At 47.7% G+C, this 20,534-nt stretch overlaps 1 protein-coding gene across 12 annotated transcripts in view; it reads left to right on the plus strand.

Annotated features, from left to right (window-relative positions):
* The window catches only part of TRERF1 (transcriptional regulating factor 1), a 202,754-nt gene that overhangs the window by 69,561 nt on the left and 112,659 nt on the right, over positions 1-20,534 (plus strand). For 11 of the 12 annotated variants that reach the window (XM_037154756.2, XM_037154740.2, XM_053668344.1 and 8 more), the window contains one exon: positions 13,394-13,476. The exons of the other annotated variant lie outside the window; for it this stretch is intronic. The gene's annotated coding sequence lies outside the window, so the exon portion shown is untranslated. The remainder of the gene's footprint in view (positions 1-13,393; positions 13,477-20,534) is intronic. 12 annotated transcript variants of the gene reach the window in all.

A 20,534-nucleotide genomic window follows, 5' to 3' on the forward strand; every position in this document is an offset into this window, starting at 1 on the left:
CCCTCAGGGCTGGCATGACTTGGCGCCCACCTCCCCCGCCTGCACCTCTCTAGCCCAGCACTCTCCTTGTCGTTCCTTGAATGCACCAGGGCATTCCCACCTCGGGGCCTTTGCACTTGCTCATCCCATTGCTTGGCATATCCTCCCCAGGTCCCTGTGTGGCTCAGTCCTTCTCCTTCAGAGAGCTCCCACCTGGCCATTCTAGATAAAATGCCTTTCTTCCTGGCCATTTTTTATTCTTATCCTGCTATGTTTCTTTCCAGGGAATTTTTACCATCTTACATGGTGTGTATTCATTTATTAACTCCCTTCCTCCCTTCCTTCCTTCCTTCCTTCCTTCCTTCCTTCCTTCCTTCCTTCCTTCCTTTCCTCCTTCCCTCCCTCCCTCCCTCCCTCCCTTGTTTTGTTTACAGCTATATCCCCAGCAACCAAAACATTCCTGGCACACAGGAAGTGCTCAGTATCTTTTTGTTCATAGAGGGGGAGGAAGAAAGTAGAGAGGAAGGAAAGGAAGAATAAAAGAGGGAGGGAGGGAGGATGAAACACAGATTGAAATCGGAGGAATCCGGGTGCTCGGTGGTAGGGACGGCTCAGTTTGCTTTGCCCGCGCTGTAGAACAGCACAGGCTTGGTGGGGTGGCCGAGTCCCACCCCTGTCCAGTGGCCACCTGGACCCATCTCTGTGGTGCGGTGGTCTGGGAGTACTTCCGGTGGGCCCCTGAGCTCTGTCCACCCTGCGTTCCCCTTGTACCTGCGACTGGGAAAAACTCAGACTTCACTCTTCCCAGAAAAACTGTTTAATAAATGCCCTGGATATAGGAAAGCTCTGAACGTGGAGCTCTCTGGCCCTTCGCCAAATGATGGGATAAAGATCCTACTGTGAAAAGAAGCTGCATCTTCTTCGTTCAGGTTTATGTATCTTCACAGTCTGACTCTCTCTTCCCAGGGACAAGTACTAGAAGATGCGGGTTGAGGATCCAGGAGAAAATTGGTGGTGGTGGTGGGGACATGCACCAAGTGTGTGGATTTTGGTTGGACTCACGAACTTGGGAGGTGGGAAGGGGAAGCTGCAAGCCCCCAGGTTCTGGTCCTGCCCCTTTTTGTGGCGGCCAAGCGGGTTACTTCCCCTCTCACAGCAGAGCTTCCGCATCTGCAAAATGAAAATTGGACTGAACCTGGGCAGGGCTGTGTAGTGGGATTGAGGTTCTGGGGGTCCTTGTCCGTGGGTTGTTCCTAAGGACCCTTCTAGAACTGGCATCAGCATAGACAACCGCATTTTAAGCTCACCCCTCTCTTTCGATCAAATACCAGATTTTTGGAGACAACCATGACTTCCTTGATATGCTGGAAACAAAGGCGACAGTTTAAAAAAATAAATATTTAAAAAGTTTTCTCAGTGCCAGTTACTTCAGTAAGTTTTTTTTTTTTTTTTTTTTAAATTTTCTTTCTTCTTCTTGGTCTTAACCTGTAAGCCATTACAAGATCAAACAAGTTTCAGTTTGAGTCCCCCCTGCTTTACAGTCTGAGCCTATTGACTTACCATGTTTACTTTCAACTACTCTGGCTGTTCCTGGGAGGCCTTATCAGCCAACTGTTAGCCCTCGGGGTAGGAAGCCGGGGTCTGGGCCACGTGGAAGCTGGGTCCTCAGCATCACTGTGGACCTGGCCCCTCTCCTGCACCTGGGCCTCACCTGGTCAGGAACAGTGTCAAGTTCCCACCCTTTCCCAAACCCTTGCCTCTTGCTCAGGACCAGCTACACTATTTGCTGGGCCTAGTACAAAATGAAAATGCAGGGCCCCTTGTTTGAAAATTAATAAGACTTTCAGGACGGCAGCAGCAGTGCATGAAACCAAGCGCGGGGCCCTGTGAGCCCCAACAGGCTGCATCCCTGTGACACCGGCCTGCTTTTTCATCTGTCATTACCAAGACCATGGAGGTTGATAAAGCACGTTTTAAGAATCATTACAACTTCCCTCAGAAGAAATTTGAGTTGTTTCGGTCATGGCCTGGTGACTCGGGGCTGCCCACCTGAGCCACTGTATGCTGGGAAAATCTCGCCAAGCCCACAGGGAGGGTTTGGATGGTGTCTGTCGAGCTGGTGGGAGGAGCAGAGAAGGAAATTTGCAAATGGTTGCACTGTCCAAGCAGCCGCTTGGATATTGGAGGCTCCTCTCTGCGGGAGTATCATGTGTTTTGTACTTTAAAATGTGGTCTGTCCATACTGTGGAACATTGTCCAGCTGTAAGAAAGGAATGAAGTACTGATGCATGCATGTTCTGACATGGGCGAGCCTTGCAAACATGCCAGGTGAAAGGAGCCAGGCACAAAGGCCACATACTGTATTGTATGTTTCCATTTCTTTGAAATGTCCAGAATGGGCAAGGTCATAGAGAGAACGTGGTTGCCAGGGAAAGATGGGGATGGAGAGCAACTGCTGAGGGGTGTTGAGTTTCTCTGGGGACTACGAAAATAATCCGAAATTAGACAGTAGTGAAATTAGATTGGATAGTAGTCGTACAACCTTGTGAACATGTTAAAAACCACTAGATTGTGCAGTTTAAAGGGTAAACTTCATGGGTTGTGCCTTACATCTCAATTTAAAAACAACCAGTGAGAAAGTTTTTTGAAGGCTCAGCATTTAACTCTCTACCCCTGTGCCCTTGGTGGGTGTTGCTGGTTTACTGCAACACCCCCTTCTCTCCTTCCTGCCTCCCCCTCAGTCACAGATAATCTCCTGAGCATCCTTTATGCAAAGCTTGTTTTCCAGGGAGGATCTGGAAGCATTCATGCTAAGCTGATGTGTGGCTGCTAAGACTTAGCCTCTCCCAGGACATTTGCATATTAGCTTATAAAGGGAGAGAGCTTTTAGGTGAGAGGAATGAATGCTTAATTTTTAATTTTAGAATTTCAAGTAAGAGCAAGCATGTGTGAAAGTTTTCTATTTTTCGTGGGGTTGGTGTGCTCTCACTGGCTCTGGATCGAGGGGTGGCCAGGCAGGGCCAGGCAGGTGGTGAGTGACAGGCTGAGAAAAAGCCGTCAGGACGAGCACCTTTGCCCCAGACTTCTTTAGCCAGGCTTCCTTCAACATTTTCCAGAGGGGACGTTTTGACTTTGGAGGCTGCTGGAAGGAAATATCTTTCTGGTTAGGTGTCATTTCTGCTGTTAATGTGCTTGGTTTTTGAATCAGTCCCAATTTAAGACAGACCCCCCTCCTGGGCTCTTTTCTGCCCTGGTCTCTGTGCATTCAGTCCGTCTGGTCGTTGTCCCTGTTCTTCCACCTCCCCCCTGCCTCTTCACCTCTCCTGCTGCCTTCCCTCCCTCCTCACTGTCACAGCCCCTCCCTTCGACACCTACTGGGAATCCACTTGGCCAGTAGCCAGCCTTTGTTGGTGGTGGTGTCGTTCTTCTTGTTCTTTACTTCTCCTCCTCCTCCTTCTCCTTGTTCCTCCTTCTTTCTCATTCTTATTCTCCTTCCTTCTCCTTCCTTCTCCTCCTTCTTCTTCCTCTTAGATCCTGATACCTTTATCTTAATCATCTTTGGATCTCCAGGGTGTGGCCTGCTACTTGTGCACAGTAAACATTTATTAAATGCTTTTGAATTGCACTGAGCCAGGGATGAGTTTGGCCCTTGTGAGGGACTAGGAGTAGTAAAGGCAGCAAGAGAGAAGTAGTGAAACTGTAACCTTTAGGAATTACTTGATAAGAGACAAGGAAATAGCATTTGTGACTGAAGGCCTGGAATCTGAACTGCTGATTTGGACATAAAGGACGGCATCTTGGTGCTTTGTGTCCTGGGAGAGGTTGGGCACTGGGCGTGTCAGAGTAGCTATTTTAATGGAGCACCTTTTCCTGACGGGTTTCTTGGAGTTCAGCTCCCACCCTTAGCCAGAAGGACTGCATCAGCCAGTCCTTACTGAGTACTTCCCACGTACCCAGCACTGATCTAGGTTCTGTTGGTTTGCAGGAACTCCATTAGGTGATGGACTCGAAGGAGCACAGGGCCTTTGAATGTGCCCTGCCTGGGCTGGGAGAGTTATGTCCAGATTCCTTAAGGATGTTAAATTCCCACGTAATTGATTGCTGTTGGGTAAAACGCATTGGTGTTCATATCTTAAACACTACCATTCGCGCCACCTCTGAGGGGAGGAAGACAGGGCTGCCCTTCATTCAGTCCTGTGCATCTGATGGGCATGTGCTAGGGTTTAACTGGAGAGGTGTTAGTGAAGGAGAGTATTTATAGAAGTGTGGGCAGGTTGGAGAAACCAAAGGATAGCCAGGCACCCCGGGGCTGGCAACACTGGGACACTGGTACCTGCCCTAGGCCAGGAGGAGGGAGCTCCGGAGTTGGGAGAAGGGACCCACAGCAGTGGTCATGATGCAGAGAGGACACAACCATTGCCACACTGTGGAGAGGTGAGAGGAAGGGGAAATAAACGTAACTACAAGGAAGTCGGTGGTCCAAGGAGAGCCGTGTGTGTGTGTGCGCGTGCGTGCGTGTGTGTGTGTGTGTGTGTGTGTGTGCGCAGTGGAGAACACCCACACTGGCTGCCTGGCATTCTGATGTTCAGTTGTCTCTTACACTTCTTAGGTTCCTCGGCGTGTGAGCAGTCAGCCAGAGTTCCCATCTTCCCAGCACCTCGGTTGTTGTAAAGAACACAGGGTCTGGTCTGCATCCGCGGGTGGGCACTGGGTAGTTACGACTGTAACGTTCACTATGGCAGGCCCTGACCGTCCTTTATGTGCATCTGCTCATCAGGTTTCCAATAACCCCAGCAGGTAGGCACCCTTATTAAACTCACCTTCCTCATGTTGCTGATGAAGAAGGTGGGACTGGGGTAAGTTGCCCAGACATATAGAGAACAGGAGGCAGAGCTGGGATGGAAGCGAGTCTGCCTGACTTTTAATGCAAACTCATAACCTCCCACTGCCTCATGGTCTCGTTCCCCTGCAGTGGGGCCCTCCTCACCATGAGGTCAGCCCCACGTGGGGGCTGGTCCACTGCCTGGGATGGTCTTCCCACTTCCTCTCCACTTGACCCAATTGAACCCTTTTGTCAAGACCCAACTCAGATCTCACTTCCTCTCTGAGACCTTCTCCAACCATTCCAGCCCCTTCCTCCCCCCACACATACCTTTCCTTTAGCAGGAGGAGACACATAACTGGCCGCCGTACCCAGCGGGTGTTACCGGCTGTTTTGAGTGTGTACATCACCTCAGTCTCTAAGACTCCCAACTTAATAAGAGCCAATGAATTTAATGATTGGGTTTCTCCTTGGTTAGTAAATGCCTGCTGAAAACCAACAAGGAATATTTTTTTAAAAGAGAAGCAGCCAGAGCTGAGCCCAGTAGGAGCTCACAGTGTGGCTGAGTGTTAGGGGGAGAGACGATGGGCACATGCCGCTACCTAAACAGCACGACACTGTTCCTGAATAGCATTTCCCTGGACAGGTGAAACGGGCCATTAACCGAGCAGTCGGGCCCAATGGAGGTGGACAGCTGAGGAGCTGACCTGGTCGACGCCTTACGCCTTACAGGACAGGAGGTGATGCTGGTCTAGTGCCCTCCAGTGGGGTTACCTCAAAGCCCCACAGGACACAGAGGCTTCTGGGTGGAACATGGCCAGTCAGTTTTGGCAGTTTAGAAGTTCCACAGTTCTTTAGAAATGTCTCTTGAGGGACCTGGAAGTTTGGATTATTGACAGACATCCTTCCTGTTTGGGGCTGGCATCAAGGGGAGAGCTGAGCACCTGTGCCCCACACCCCCTGAGTAGCCACCCAAGGTCACTTTGGTTGCACTGGGAGGACCTCAGCCTGCCTCAGTTTGGTGTTGCTTAATCTCATTTCTTTTTTCTCTGTTCCTATTTTTCCACCCACTCTCATTAGCCTTGACCCAGCTAGGGACTGAGAAGGGTAGAGTGAACGGTGGGGAAGCAGTTGGAAGGATGAGTATTAGGTGAAAGGTTGAGAACCCTTTGCTCGGGCCTCTCTCTGTTGGCCCCTGTAAATATTGCTGTTGAGTTACTTTGGATTTTTCTCTCTGCTGGGCCTTGGGCATGGCAAACATCTTTTTGTTCTGAACACATTACATACCCTCTGACCTCCAGGCCTTTGAGTCTGTGGCTCTTAATGCCAGGAAGACTATTAACCCCTCTTCATTGCCCTGTTAGACATTAGGGAGTAGTGAGGACTGTGGAGAATTCCATAGTTTACACTCCACAGAAAGCGTTTCTTGGCTTCTGGTCTACAGGTTGTAGGTTTGAATGTTACTTGGAGTAGGGGTGGCTCTTTGCCTTGGTGAAGACCTAGGAAGGAAACAAGTAGGGGAGGGTGACATGTGACACAGCCTGGGTAGGGACTGAGAGACAGGAACCAGAGGAGATACTTGGGAGAGGACAGCTGACATGTGCAGCAGAAACTCAGGGGGCATGGGGAGGTGAGGCTGAGGAGGTGTGGCAGCCGTCCTAGGGCATCTGTTCTGCATCCATTCTTGGGGACTGTTGGGGCCTGGAGGTGGCTTGGGTCAGTCTTAGAGGTAGACTTGTCCCTACGCAGAGTGTAGAAGCCAGGGCTGGGCTGAGTAGAAATCTTTCACTTTTATGAAAAGGAGATGTTCCCATACGCCAGAGTGGGACCTGCTGTGACACCTTTTCTTCTCAATACTAGGTAGGTGTCAGAGATTAGATAATGGTTTGGTTCAGGTTTTTAATGACCATTGTTTCTTTATTATGTAAGTAAAACGTAATAAAGATAAAGAGGAAAGGGAAGTGAAATGAATGTTACCCATAATCCCTCCACTCAGATATCATTTACATACAGAACTTGGGTATGAATACCTCCCAGATGATTTTCCGGATCTACAAAGTGGAAGCAAACCATAGACGTACTTTGTGACCTGCTCTGTGTGTGTGTTTGTGGGTTTGTCCCATTGAAAAAGTGCATGTTCCCCAAATTCAAACTGAAGGAAGGGTGGAAGGGGAGCCTCCTTGGCCTCCTCCCTCCCTTACCCCCAATTTTATTCCTCAGAGGTAGCCCTCCTTAAAAACGTCCAGTGGATCCTTGATTCTTGAGAAATTTAGATGGGATCATGCGTGTGGAGTGGCAGACCATAACTACCCGTGGTTGTGACTGGTGCAGATATTAGCTGTCACATGTCAGTCAGGAGGGAGGTGCGGGGTGGACTTGGCAGGACCAGGAAGTAGTTTGTGGTTGGTGCAGGGACTTTCAGAAATAGATACTGTGTAGTTGGGGAAAGGATTAGATGGTGAATGTTTGAGGAGCAGGGTGGGTAGAGGTGAGTGAGACTGTGGACCGGGGCCTGGATTGTCAGACCTTACCTCCTGGGCTTGGGGTGGAGAGCATGGCGGCCATGCAAATGAGCAAGAGACCAATTAGGAAGCAGTGATGGTAATTGGTGGGTATTTATAACAATACCTTGCTTGACAAAACAAAATGTCAGCCACTCTGTGTTAGTCTCCCCACTTTAAAACGGAAAGATCTGAACAAACCGGTGGACACTAGAGCCGTGAATGGTGCTGCAGAACTGCCCAGGGGCTGCAAATGTTGGGTTTGGTTCTGGTTTTGCAACTGGCTGAGCAGTTTGGGACTGAACCTTAATTTCTTCAGATCCTAATTTTCTTAACTGCACTATATCAGTAGTTCTCAACCCTGGGTGCCCATTAAAAAGTACTGGGAAAACTTAAAAAACCAAAAACCAAAACCAACCCAATGCCAGAGCCCCACTCTGGTCTTCATGTTCCCAAATCTCTGGGAGTAAGGCCTGAGAATTGTATTTAATGCAGCCAACATTGAGAACCCTTAGATTATCTTGACTGCTCATTGGACCCCTAAAATGTTAGGATTGTATGTATTATACAATTTTTCCCCTTTCAAATACTGTGCACAAATGTAAACTTCTTACATAGCTAGATGTCTTGCTATGTATGAAAAATCCTATAATCCTCATTATGCCAGTGAGGTGATGCCAACATTTTTTTCTCTAATATGTTAGAAGCGTACATGTAATGGTAAGTCATTAAACAAGTAATTTTTAACCCAGGGGTTTAGCACAGACTTTAATTTCTTGTTCCTTCACTTTGAAAAAGCGACTGACCGGAGGCCAGAGGCCACCTGTGTTTGTAAAGAAGACCCTGAAAAGTTCAGAGAAGACATTACTGGAAATGTTTTTGCTAGGAGAATTGTGTACATTGTAAGTTCCAATGAGGAGGTCCAGTCTGGGGAGGCTTTATCAGATCTAAATTCTGCATGGAGTAGGAGGTGTTAAAAGAGACGGTGCTGTTTTATCTTCACCATTGAAGTTTTGGGTTTTGTCTTCCTAAATGAGTCATTTTTTTTTTTTCAAAGCAACCTAACTCGGGGAGGTGGGGAGACCACTGAGAGAGCTGCAGAGAGCTGGGGGCGGGGTGGGAGAGCAGAAATGACACTGATGTTGTTTATTCATTTACCAGTTATTTTCTGGTGCACAGCCACCAAAGATCTGGCCTAGTAGCCAGCTCGATCCACAGGTGCTGACAGATTGTGACAAGGGACAAGGAACCACCTAGTTTTTACTCTGGCGGTGGAGATGGCACACAGATCGTGGAGGTCAGGTGTGTCCATCTCTGCCTGCCCCTACCAATAAATGAACTGAAATTACCGTGCCCCACACCCGTGTGAAGAGCACACATGCAAATAGTGGCGTCAGACAGGGTTTTGGAGGAGGGAAACCTGGCAGCCTGAAGACCCCCGGCAGGGCGCTAGGGGGCCTGCAAACACGCACTGGCCAGGCGACCAGGTGGAGAGCCAAGAGCTCTGTGGGACCCCAGCACCCACTTCCTCTTTCTGTGCCGTGTTCTTCCAGCCAAAAACTGGTCGTGCACACCTAAGTCCCCCAGGTCCCGATCACTGTTCTGAGGGCTCACTGTACCCGATGCAGTGAGGTGCAGTGAGCCCAGGGGCGGGGAACCCTGGCTTGAAAAATCAAGAGCAGCTCCATGTGATTCAGCCAGTGCTCAGAGTGAGGAGCTCCATAGCACCCAGGAAAAGATTCGTGCATTTGACCCATCAGCCAGGCACACGCCTTTTATTCCACGCAGACGCCCCGCCCCGTACCCACCCACCCACCAAGTGCCGGTTTTCATCTTTTCTGAGTGGTGTGCAAGCTCCTGCATTTGTGTGTGCACATTTGCTAAGTTTGTCACAAACTTCCTGTTTGGTTTCGGTCTGAAGCGTGAAGCTTTGTGTGTTCTGAAACCGGGCGTTCACAGAAGTCCAGTGCTTCTCTTCTGGAGGCCATGGGGCGGCCTGTTTGTTGTCCTTCCTTTTGCTGCCTTTTGCCGTCCTCGGCAGTCCTTCTGCCTGCGAAATGCTCGGTAGCTCCTGTACCTGTTCCTGTTCATGAGGGTTGAGAGCTTTGAGATCTGGGAGCTGGAAGGAAAGAGGGAAACAACATCTGTTGGGCTCCTTACATAGTGCCAGGCACTATGCTAGATGTTTTATGTATTTCTTACTTTACGTAGGCCCTGCATTAGCGTGCACAGAGCCAGGTGCAGAGAGATGAAGTGGCCGGCCCAAAGGTGGACAGCCACTGGGTGACATGGTCAGGATTTGGTCCCGGCCTGACCCGGAGCTCCTGCTGTTTCAGCCCTGTTGTGAGGCCCACCTGCGCCTTTGGTCCCCCTGACTGGGGGTCTTGCAAGACAGCACCGCTGTGATGCCCAGACTCTTATTGTTCAGGCTTTGCCCATTCTGTCTGTGTGGGGTGTGATTTGACAGCCCCTGAGGGCTTTCCTGACTTCCATTTAGCCCAACCACCCTCCTCTGGTGCGGTCTGTGCTGTTGATCAAAGTGGGTTAAGGCCAACTCCCAATTCCCCAGAGATAGTGTATGGAAAAAGGCTCCCAGCACTGACCATTCTGCTGGTCTCCATGAGCTCCCCTTAGCCAGCTTTCTGGCATTTCAAGCTCTTTCCTTAAAGAGGGAAAAAGACAGGATCTCTGTCTATGAAAGTATATGAAGCGGCAGAGAAGGAAGAATACCAAGACCTGGAGTGTGCAGAGGCAGGAAGAGGAGCGAAGACCTAAATCCAGGCACCCTCCTCCTTACTAGAACTGCTGTTCCAGGGCGCCAGACTCCGGGTGCCCCTGCGGAGGAAGAACAGCTGCGCTTCTGCTCCGAGAAGACCATGTGCCCCTCCCCTTGCTTATCTCAGTCAGATCTCTTATACTTCCTGGAAGACTTCTGGAAGTACAATTCTGAACTTCATCAGAATTGTTCTGTGGGTCAAGTGGCATTTACCCTGGTTGAGCAATGGGCAATTCCAAGCGTTTTCAACATAAAATGTTACCTTCCAGGGGTTCGTGGTCTATGCGGGCAAACAGGACACTTGGCAAGAGAGACTAAAAACACTGAGCACAGAAGAGCAGGAAGAGCTTGGTGGGCTGAGATGCTGCTGCCTGCTCCAGGGACCACAGGAGAGCAGGGCAGTCAGAGGCCTGGGGCTGCAGGGGAGGAGCGTGCATACCGGGTGGGGTGGAGCAGGGGGTGCTTGAGATCGAAGAAGGGGCTGTACCTCGTCTTCTGAAGGACCCTAAGGGATGGCTACAGAGTTTGTAGTTCTTCCTGCACTGGGGAGCGACCAAAGCCAGTCGGATAGGACAGGGACGAGTAAACAGAGCACTGGCAAAGGTCCACCTGGATTTGTGCACTGTGAATGGGGGCGCTGGGAGGCGAGTTAGGTGACATGTATCGTGTTGAATTTTAGGAATGAAACGTGGAGGGCTTGGACTCGGGTGGTGACGTGGATATGGAAAAGGAGATGGACGGATGGAAGGTTGCAAACCGCAGCGTCGTCACTTGCTGCCCGTGGGGCCTTGAGCACATCGCTTCATCTCTTGAATCTCGGTTTCTTCTGTAAATAGAAGCGGAAAGCACTTCACGGAACTGTTGTGTGGGGATCCTAACCTCTGTTGCACCCTGCACATAGGAGGTGCTCAACCAGAAAGGGTTCCTCTCTGTGCAGGAGGCAGTTTGTGATTGGTTGGGGGGAGAGTGGAGGAGTGGAGAGGGAGGACTCCAAGGGGCCTCCGCAGGCTGGACGGGGGAGCCTGGGAGAATGAGGCAAGCCTGACCGGAACAGACAGATCTATTTGGGATCCCCCACTTTAGTCTTAGGAAGTCTGTCCTCCTAAATGCAGGCTGCTGAGGGCCTGTCCCGAGACCCCACAGTCTGGGGATACTGCCTCTAGGAAACCATGGCCTCTCGTTCAGCTGGTCGTTCAGTGGCTGGCTGCTGGCCAGCTCACTCTCCAGTCAGGTGTCTGGGTCTGCACCGGGTGAGGTCAGTGAGGCACCCAGGGCACAGAATGGAAGGGGCACTCATTTTCAGGGCCCACCCTGCACTTGCACACTTCTCCCACCTCAGTGAGCCCACTCAGCTTATTGCCACCCCTTCCAGGTGGTTATTGGCATCTGGGCTCATCCCAACCTGCTTTCCTTCCACTCAGAGAAGGACATGCTCCCTCCCACTAGCCAGAGAACCTTCTTCCAGTAGGTTTTGTGGGTCCCTCTGTATCCTGTAGCTCCTGAGGCCTCAGTGCCTTCGGTCATTCAGCAATAAATTCTTTCCTCAAACTCTTAGCCCCCCTCTATTTTGCCTTTCCTCTTTTTTTCCTCCCCTCATGGACAGAAACTCGGAAAAGGTCTGCCCTCGTGTTTTGCTCCTTGGCTGACACAGCCGTCTCAGGCTGGCTTCTGCCAGTGGGAGGGGTGCCTAGCACAGGGCAGGGGCCCCGTGGATTTGCTGCAGAGAGCTCCCGTCTTCCACAGGAACTGTCCTCTCTTAGGTCACCTGTGGCTCCCATGTGACCACAGCCAACGGACAGTTCAGTCCTTATCTTTTTGGACTCTGCTACTTTTGACATTGTGGACAGCTTCCTCTTTTCAGTAACTCTCTTTTCTCTTGTTTTCTTTCATTCCACAAATCTTCCAACAACTATTTCTTGAGCAACTACTGTGTGCTGGGCTCTGGAGCATACCATAAGACGATACCCTGACTCTCAGGGAGTTTGTAGTTTAGTGTGTGAGAAGAGGGATAAAAATATACACAAATGCCAGGTAGTGATAAAGCTACAAAGAAAAATTTTACAGAGCATGGGATAGAAAGAGTGCAATAGTGGTGGTTTCTCAGTGAAAGCCTCACTGAGACAGTGACATTTGAGCAGAAACACAGAGGAATTAAAAGATACTCAGTGGAGGAGTGTTCTGGGCAGAGGGAGAAGCAAGTGCAAAGGCCCTGAGGCAGAAGCCTGGCTGGGATGTTTGAGGAAGCCACGTGGCTGGAGGAAACTGAGAAAGAACAGAGTAGGAGAAGAAGAGGTCAGGGAAGAGGCTGGGCCAGGACACGTGGGCCTTGTATGTCATTTCAAGGACTTTGTCTTTTACTTTGAGAGAGATGAAACACTATAGAAGTGCTCTGAGTAGGAGAGTGATTTTTAAGTGATCCCTCAGGTTGCTGTGGGGAGTGTGGTGTAACTGTTTGCTAGTGCCGTAATAACGAAGCACCACAAAGTGGATGGCTTGAACATCAGACACGTGCTGGCTTACACTTCCAGGGGTTAGCAGTCTGAGATCAAGGTGCTGGCAAGGCCACGCTCCCTCGGAAGGTGCTGAGGAAGGATCTGGCCTCTCTCCTAGCTTCTGGTAGCTTGTTGGCTTTTGGCAGTATAACACTAATCTCGTGATGCTCTCCCTGTGTGGGTGTTGATGTCCAAATTTCCCCTTTTTGTAAGAACACCAGTCATAATAAAGGACCCACCCAATTCCAGGATGACCTCATCTTAGTAGCTAATTACATCCACAACGCCCCTATTTTCAAATAAGGTCATATTCTGAGATACCGGGCATTAGGACTTCAACATAGGGGTTTGTGGGGAGACACAATTTAATCTAGAACAGTGCAACCCACATTACACATGGACTGTAGAAGGGTGGGGGCGGATGCAGGGAGGCCTGTTAGGAGGTCACTCCAGTGACCTAGTGAGGGAAGCGGCTGCCTTGGACCAAAATGGTAGCAGTGGAGGCGGTGAGAGTCTGCATCTATCTTGAAGATAAAGTTGACATTATTTGCTGATGGCTTGGATGTGGGGTTTGGGAGAAAGACGGGAGAAACACTTGACTCTTGGGTTTTGGGCATAAGGATGGAGTTGTGAATCTTTGTCTCCTAAATCCCCTCCTCCCTCAGGGACCCGCTCAGCAGGTCTTGCTCTTTGGACAGGTCCATCACCTGCTGGGGTTTTCAGGGCTCCATCCTTGGCTGCTTCTGCCTCTCCCTGGTGGACATGACCTGCTCCCGTGTTAAAGCCATGTAACCTGAATGTGCTGTTTGCGTCGCTCCTACAGGCCCTGGCTCCAGAGGATGCTGAAGGAGGAAGACACGAAAGCAGGACAGCCCTGAAAGATTAAGCCTCTTAATCCTGAAACAGGTAGCTTCTCTGAAAATCTTGGTGTCTGAATGATTTGTGAGGGGGTCATAAGATCATTTCTTGGACCCCTGTGGTGTGAAAAATGGCTCTAAGAAAGAGAGGAGGGCTGCTCTGGACCTGGATAACCACAGATTTCTGGAAAACTCTGCCCAGGAAATGATCAGTGATCAGGGAGTCATGTATTAGAATTTAGTGGCCCTTGGAATGGGGCCAAGGGTGTCCTGTCTTGCCTCTCTTCACTTTGCAGATTTGTGAATGGTAAAGGATCTAAGGCTGTTCCTGAATGGTAACTCTAGAAGTGTTAAGAGGGAACTAGACATTTCTGGAGAAGGGTATTACAGAAGGCCACTCTGAGAAACTCCACAGAGCCTGTCCAAAGCAGATTCCTGGACCAATGAGCCTTTGAGCTGGCCCTGGGCATTTCTAGTGTCCCCCCCCCCCGCACCAGCTCTGGCCCTGTGGTCTCTTCCAGGCTCAGTTTGTCCATCTAGAAAATGGACACAGAGCTGTAATTCCTCTGCCAGGTTCCACACAGAAGCTGTCTGAAGGGTCAGTACACTTGTGTATAAACAGATTGGTTTTTTTGAGGTTAAAACCCTGGTCTAGCAAGAGATGGCTATTTTCCGAAAAAGCTCAGTGACAGAGGGAAAGGAGGGTACTGGTGTCTGATTTGATTCTCTTGGTGTGTGGGTTTTTTTTTTTTATCTCAGTAAGTGCCAAACTTTCCTTCTCTCTGATGTGAAACTGAGTGGATTGTTCCTGTTTCTTTTTTGTTGTGGCTGATTTTGATTTCACTTTTAAGCCATTGTGTTTTGGGGTTGCAATAGGAGACAGATGATTCACTCAAGTGGAGTACTCTGGGACCCCACTGATGGGACTCCGAGACCCCACTGATGGGACCATTCCTAGCGCCTTAGGCAGGATAAGGGAAACCAGCGTGGGATAGTGAAGCATCTCAGGGCTGGGATGTCAGGGAGCTGTTGCCATGCCTAGGCCTGAAAGGAAGAGGTGGGGAGGCGGGGGGATTGGTTATTGGAACTGGAAAGAGAAGCCGGATAGAAAGGCTATCTCTGGTGGGAGGATGCAGTCAACCTACACCAACATGGTTGGGGCAGAGCCCAGAGAATGAATATCCTCACCGAACTCTCCTTGGTTGTCTGTCCCCTGGTGGTGCCTTCCATTAGGCACACGAAGCCAGAAGTCAGAAGGCAGGGAGCCATGTTGATGCTGTCCGTGGAGATCAGGGCCTCCGGGGTCACAGAGCTGAGTGGAGAAGGGCGGAGGGATGGATGTGGAGGTGCAAATGGAAAATAGCTGACCCAGCAAGAGAGGCTGATTGCTTGGATTATATATTTCAGAAGTAAAACCATCGGCTGTGAGGGCTATAAGGAACAATAGAGATCCTGAATCAAACTTAGATTTTTTTTTATAGTTGAAAAAACCCAGGGAAGTCAAGTGACTTGCCCAAGGCCGTTCAGTAGTTTGTGAAAGTGTTTCTTGAAAGCTCATTACCTTTTCTTGAGAAGAACACTTAAAGCAGTTAAGAAACAGTGTAAAGCAAAATCTGAACAAGTACTAGGAAAAAGCTGTTGTGCATTAGTGCTCATTTCTCATTTATCAGTTTAGATTCTTTGGGGTTGTAAATATCAGAAAACCAAAAGCAGAGGGGCTCCCACAGCACAGGGGACTAATTAATAGGCTCATGGCTGGACTGCAGGGTGGGTGTGAAATAGCAGCTCAGAGGCCATCCAGTTTCTTTCCCTATCTCGACTCACTCTTTCATGGCACCATTTCATCCTCAGGTTGGCTTATCTCCTGGAGGTGGAATGGCTGCAAAGGTCTTGGACTCATTGATACACATCCCTGTGGCTGGAAATACAGAAACATTCTTTCTTATAAGTACTCTTAATTACTCTTTGAAAAATCTGAGAAAGTATCTTTTCCAGAAGTCCCTCCTCAGCAAACCAACTCTGGCATTTCATTGGCCTGAGTCAAGTCATGTGCTTATTCCTTAGCCAATCCCAAGGGCTAGGTGAATGCCCTCTTTTGATTGGTGGGGATGGGAGGTTTTTTTTTTTTTTTCTTCTTCTGATTTTTCTACCCCACTACCTAAGAAAGTATGTCCGCTTTCTCCAAAGCACCACTAGGGGATGGGGAGCCCCCAAGTAAGCAGATCTCTGGGCACTGTTCACAGAGGAAAATGGATCCTGGGAGAGTGGCAAGCTAACATCCACCATGTTTTATTGTCTATAGAAATCTTACTAATTTGGACTAATTGTTGGGGGTAGTAAAATTCTGAATTTTAAAGTCTTTTAACACAGTGTAGTTTCAGGAGGAATCTTCCCAAGCAGTTTCTGCTGGAGTGCTTGTAATTAGCATCTGCTTTTCAGTATTTCTTAAAACCTAGGACTTTGTAGTAGGTTAAATATGCCTTCTACAATTCTGTTTAATTTCTAATTAAACACTGTTTATTCGGTCTATTTATAGCCAGAGTAAACACTGAACTCAGATTTCGGGTCAGTGAAGATTAAGTTACAGTAATGAGGTTCCTCATTTATAACCTCATCTGTAAAGTGGGAATAAGAATAGCACCTACTTTTATAAGCTTGTTGTGAGGATTAACTGAGGTAATTTAAGTAATGTGCCCAGTGGCCCAGTGGCTGGCCCAATAAATGTTACCTTTATTACTGTCATATATCTCAAAATATTGTCACATTTACATGTTTAATGCATATTTAATCTAGGAAATTAACTCTCTTCACAATACATATATTATCTGTTACTGGTTAGCTCTCTGTTAGAGACGAAGTAAATAAAGGTATTAAAAATGTATTGTTTATGGCTGTTTAAAACTGAAGTGGGGTTGTTTTTAGAATATATTTTGGAGGAAACTTAAATAAAGAAAAGTGTAGGTAGCATACAGTTAAGTTACAGACAGGTGTAAAATCCCTGGGAAAATAGGGATTTTTAATTTTACTCTAAAGTATCAGTGTATTGTTAGTTGAAAAATCTTTTAAATAGTTGATGGCCTGTCATGACCTATCCTCGCTGATTTTCTTGCCTCTGTTCTCAGTTTGGAGGTCTGGAGGGGCACGTACCCTCCTGGGCTTTGGTTTCCTACAGCAGTGGCACCATCGGGCTTTGCCGAGTGGGTGGACTTTAGCATCCCCTTGGACTGGTGAGATCGCCGGAAGCTGTCTTGAGCATTATGTCAGTGGAATTTCAGCTGACAAAACACCGTGACTCATTCTCTAGAAGCTTTGACACCATAAGGCTGACCTCTCAGAATCCTGGGAGACTGTAGTGTCTTGATTTGGGGTTTCCAGATTAGTGGTGTGTTCTTACAGAACCCCCAAACTCTCAGAGATGGCTTTGAGATGGGCTACAGAGATGGGTCATGGGTGGATAGGGTGCAGCAAGGGGCCCGTGGATAGAGGGAAAAGTTCTAGAGCAACCATTTTTCATCCCCCCTGTTTCCCAAGTATTGATTAAATTAGCCTTAAATTTTCTGTGGGTTGTTTGTTGCCCTTCAGGCCGGTCACCACTATGAGAACTAGATGAGACCTAGTGATAACTACATGATCGACCCGAAATTCCACGGTTCGGAGGGTACTGTAGACAAGTGGTTCTGCACGCAGATCACCTGGGCCAAGAAACTACCAAAATAAAAAGATCTGGAGGGTTTTTCCAAGGGATGATGTTTTTAAAAACCTAACAGCCACCACCACAGTTTCGTAATGGAAAGGACTGTCTTGATGCTAAAATATAAGGAAGGAAATAATTTAAGAATAAAACATGAATCTTTACATGGAAAACAATCAGCTCTAGGAGGAATTTATTACATTGTTCTTCTTTGGCTGACATCACCTGTGAAAATTCCATCAAGGATGGATATGCTCTGCCATCCGTCTGGCGAGTACTGGGGACACGAGGGGTCATCTACCTAAGGTGCAACTATAGGCGGAGAAGACATGCTTTTCGAAGCCTCTAAAGTCATGTCTTTATTTGATTTAAAGGGATGGGAGAAACTCACTTGAACACAAGTCTCGATGAATCCAATTCATTTTATAAGGAAGGAACTGTTTACTCTGAAGACATTAACTTAGAATTGCTAGTTTACTCTATTTTGCTGTGTATAATGGGCATTGTTTTTGGCCTAAACTTTCAGGAAAAATGTCTTTCGTTTTAATTTTTAATTCAATTATTTATTTATATTTAGAAACAAAACCAATTATTGTATTCCAGTGCATTTTGCATACCGATATCGTCATTGCTTTCTCAAGTTAGACTTTTAACACATAAGCATAACTAAAATAATTAAAACCATTTATATAGATACAGGATTAGCACTCTCCATGTATAATGCGCATCCTTATTTTTTCCTCAAAAATTTGGGCAAAAAAGTGTGCATTATACACAGCAAAATATGGTAATTTTCCATCAATAGGAAGAAAATCTTGTAATACCTACGTTGTTCGAATTAAGGGTATGTCAACAGGGTTTTTTTGTTGTGGGTTTTTTTGTTTTCTGTGTGTGGGTTGTTTTTTTTAATTTAACTCTAAGAAACAAAATATCTGTTCAGCTTGATTTGGCGTTCAGCTGTGGCAGGCCTCTGTGCATGGGAACGTGCGGTTGTGTGCGTGCACACACACAAACTCAGTTTGGTCTGAAAAGTCCCTGAGAGAAAAGGGTGTTTTTGAGAAAAGCAGTGTGTACATCAGCCAGTCACTGGTAAGTGTTAGTACATGTCGCAACAATGGCATCTTGGAGCTGCCAAAAAAGTATGACTTTTTAAGAGGTCTTTTGGAGTCATTAAAAAGCCCCAAACATCCGAAACAGTAATAAAAATGTTCCTCACTCTCTTTCACTTCGCATGCCTGCTTGGCTTTGCCACGAACATTTTGCCTTGCGGCCAGGGATTAAGCTTCTGTGTGAGGCCATGACAGATGTGAAAGCAACTTCCCTGCCCTGGTAGAGGGGGGGAGAGAGACTGCTTGCGTGCCTGTGTGAAATCCTAGATGGAATCGTGGAATCCTTGAGCCTAAGAGGGTTTTGAGGTTCCTGCCCTCCCTCTAGGTTATCCTAATGCTCATCACCTCAACGGTCCTCATCCTGACTTTTCACTGAGCTCTAATGTTTTATGGTTTCCCCGTGAACTAAGCTGTGTCTTTCTCATGCTATGGCACACTCATCTGCAGTCATTACCCTGCTCACAGCTTCATTCCTGGGCATGGCGTCCTGCTTATTTTCTCCCGGGTGCTCACTCATATGGCACAGTCCTTGCATGTTCTAGTGGACACTCCATCTTAATTTGTTGAGACTCCTCGCTGCTTGTTTCTCCCAAGGAGCCTCTCACTCTACAGCGGGCTCTGTGATCTGCAGAGCGATGGCTCAGAGTTCCTTCGGACAGGCATTATCACAACCCTCTTGTCTTAGTCAGCTTGGGCTGCCATAACACATACCTTAGACTGGGTGGCGTAGACAGTATAATTTATTTCTCACAGTTCTGGAGACCAGGAAGTCTAACATCATGGTGCTAGCAAAGTACGTTTCATTCTGAGACCTCTACTCATGGCCACCATCTTGCTGGGTGTCCATGTGACCACTGCTCTGTGTGCTGGGGAGAGAGGAAGCACTGCGTCTCCTCCCCCTCTTCCTAGGGCACTAACCCATTGTGGGGGCCCACCCTCATGACTCATCTTAACCCAACTCCCCAAGACTCCCATCCTAATAGCATCAGATTGGGGCCTAGGACCTCAACCTATGAATTTGGGGGTGCAGGGGCAACATCAACATTCAGTTGGTAACATCCTCAGTCTTCTCGTGTGGCTCTTCGAAGTGCTCACGATGTCATCAGCCCAGGAGCCCTGCAGCAAGTACAGAAAGCCTTAGAGTTTCAAACTTTTTTTGCTGTGGGAAAAGTATAGTGTCCTACATCTGGAGAAGAAGGTCTGGTGGGCCAAAATTTACCCAGACCTTTACCCAGAACTAGAGGTGACCTTCAGTGGACTGATCTGTTTGTCCTTGCAGATTGAAGGGTTCCTAGTTCCATGGTCAGTGACGAGGTGTGGCTGCTAAGCTCAGTCAGCCTCGATGACATTTGGATGGTCCAGTATTCACGACGTCCTTACCACCTTCTGCAGGCTCCTTCATGGGCCTCTGAAAAGGAGGCTCTTTGGAACCCGTGCCTGGGAAAACGCTTTTTCTTTTTAAGCGCTTCCTTATCTTTGACATTGACTCCCTTTTCATGGAGGAAGAAAGGCATTAAATTATGATAAAACTGTCTCCTGTTCCGTTAGAGATCAGTATCTTAGAGTGTCATTTTAAATGTGTACCAACACGGTGATGCACACACACATACACACACCTGTGCCAGGTGGAATATTTTAAACTATAAAAAGGCCTTTGAAAATCCTTTTAAACTTTAAAGGAATGGATAATTCCTGTGCTACATAAACTGCTCCAGGATTTATAAAAATGATGGAAAACTTCCAGGTCCTCTGCTGAGCAAACATGGCCCTGTCAACACGTTTGGCCAACCCCACAGGGAGGCTCTACACCAGTCTTGTTTCAGAATGTACAGATTGTAGATAAAATTCTAGTGAGTAGATTTCAACAATAGAGCATGTGACTATTTCATCCACCCAAACAGGTATTCCTGGAACGCCGAATTGGCTTTGCATGCGTACATGTTCACAGGGTTCACTGTGTAATAATCTCATTCATCCAAAAGCACATTCAGTCAATTCAGCCTTTAATTTTTACAAACTACTTACAAAGAAATATATAAAATGACCATTTGTTAACATGGTAAGGAAGACGGAAGTCATACATTCACTGGTATCGTACTTATTGGGCCCTCAAAAAAGGTATCAAGTTATAAAATAGAAATTTAAAGAATAAATGGTATAAAGAAGGGGTTAAGTTATCACTCACTACAGAGTGCTTGGTTGTAGGCCAATGAGGTTTAAAGAGTTTAACTAAAAACCCTATTTCTAGATGGTGAGATTAAAAGGAAAGGGTTGGATATTTCTGAGATTAGTTCATGAGTCTGATGC

Source organism: Artibeus jamaicensis, unplaced genomic scaffold, assembly GCF_021234435.1.
Source record: "Artibeus jamaicensis isolate MK-2021 breed Jamaican fruit bat unplaced genomic scaffold, CSHL_Jam_final contig_484, whole genome shotgun sequence".
NCBI classification, from domain to species: Eukaryota; Metazoa; Chordata; class Mammalia; order Chiroptera; family Phyllostomidae; genus Artibeus; species Artibeus jamaicensis.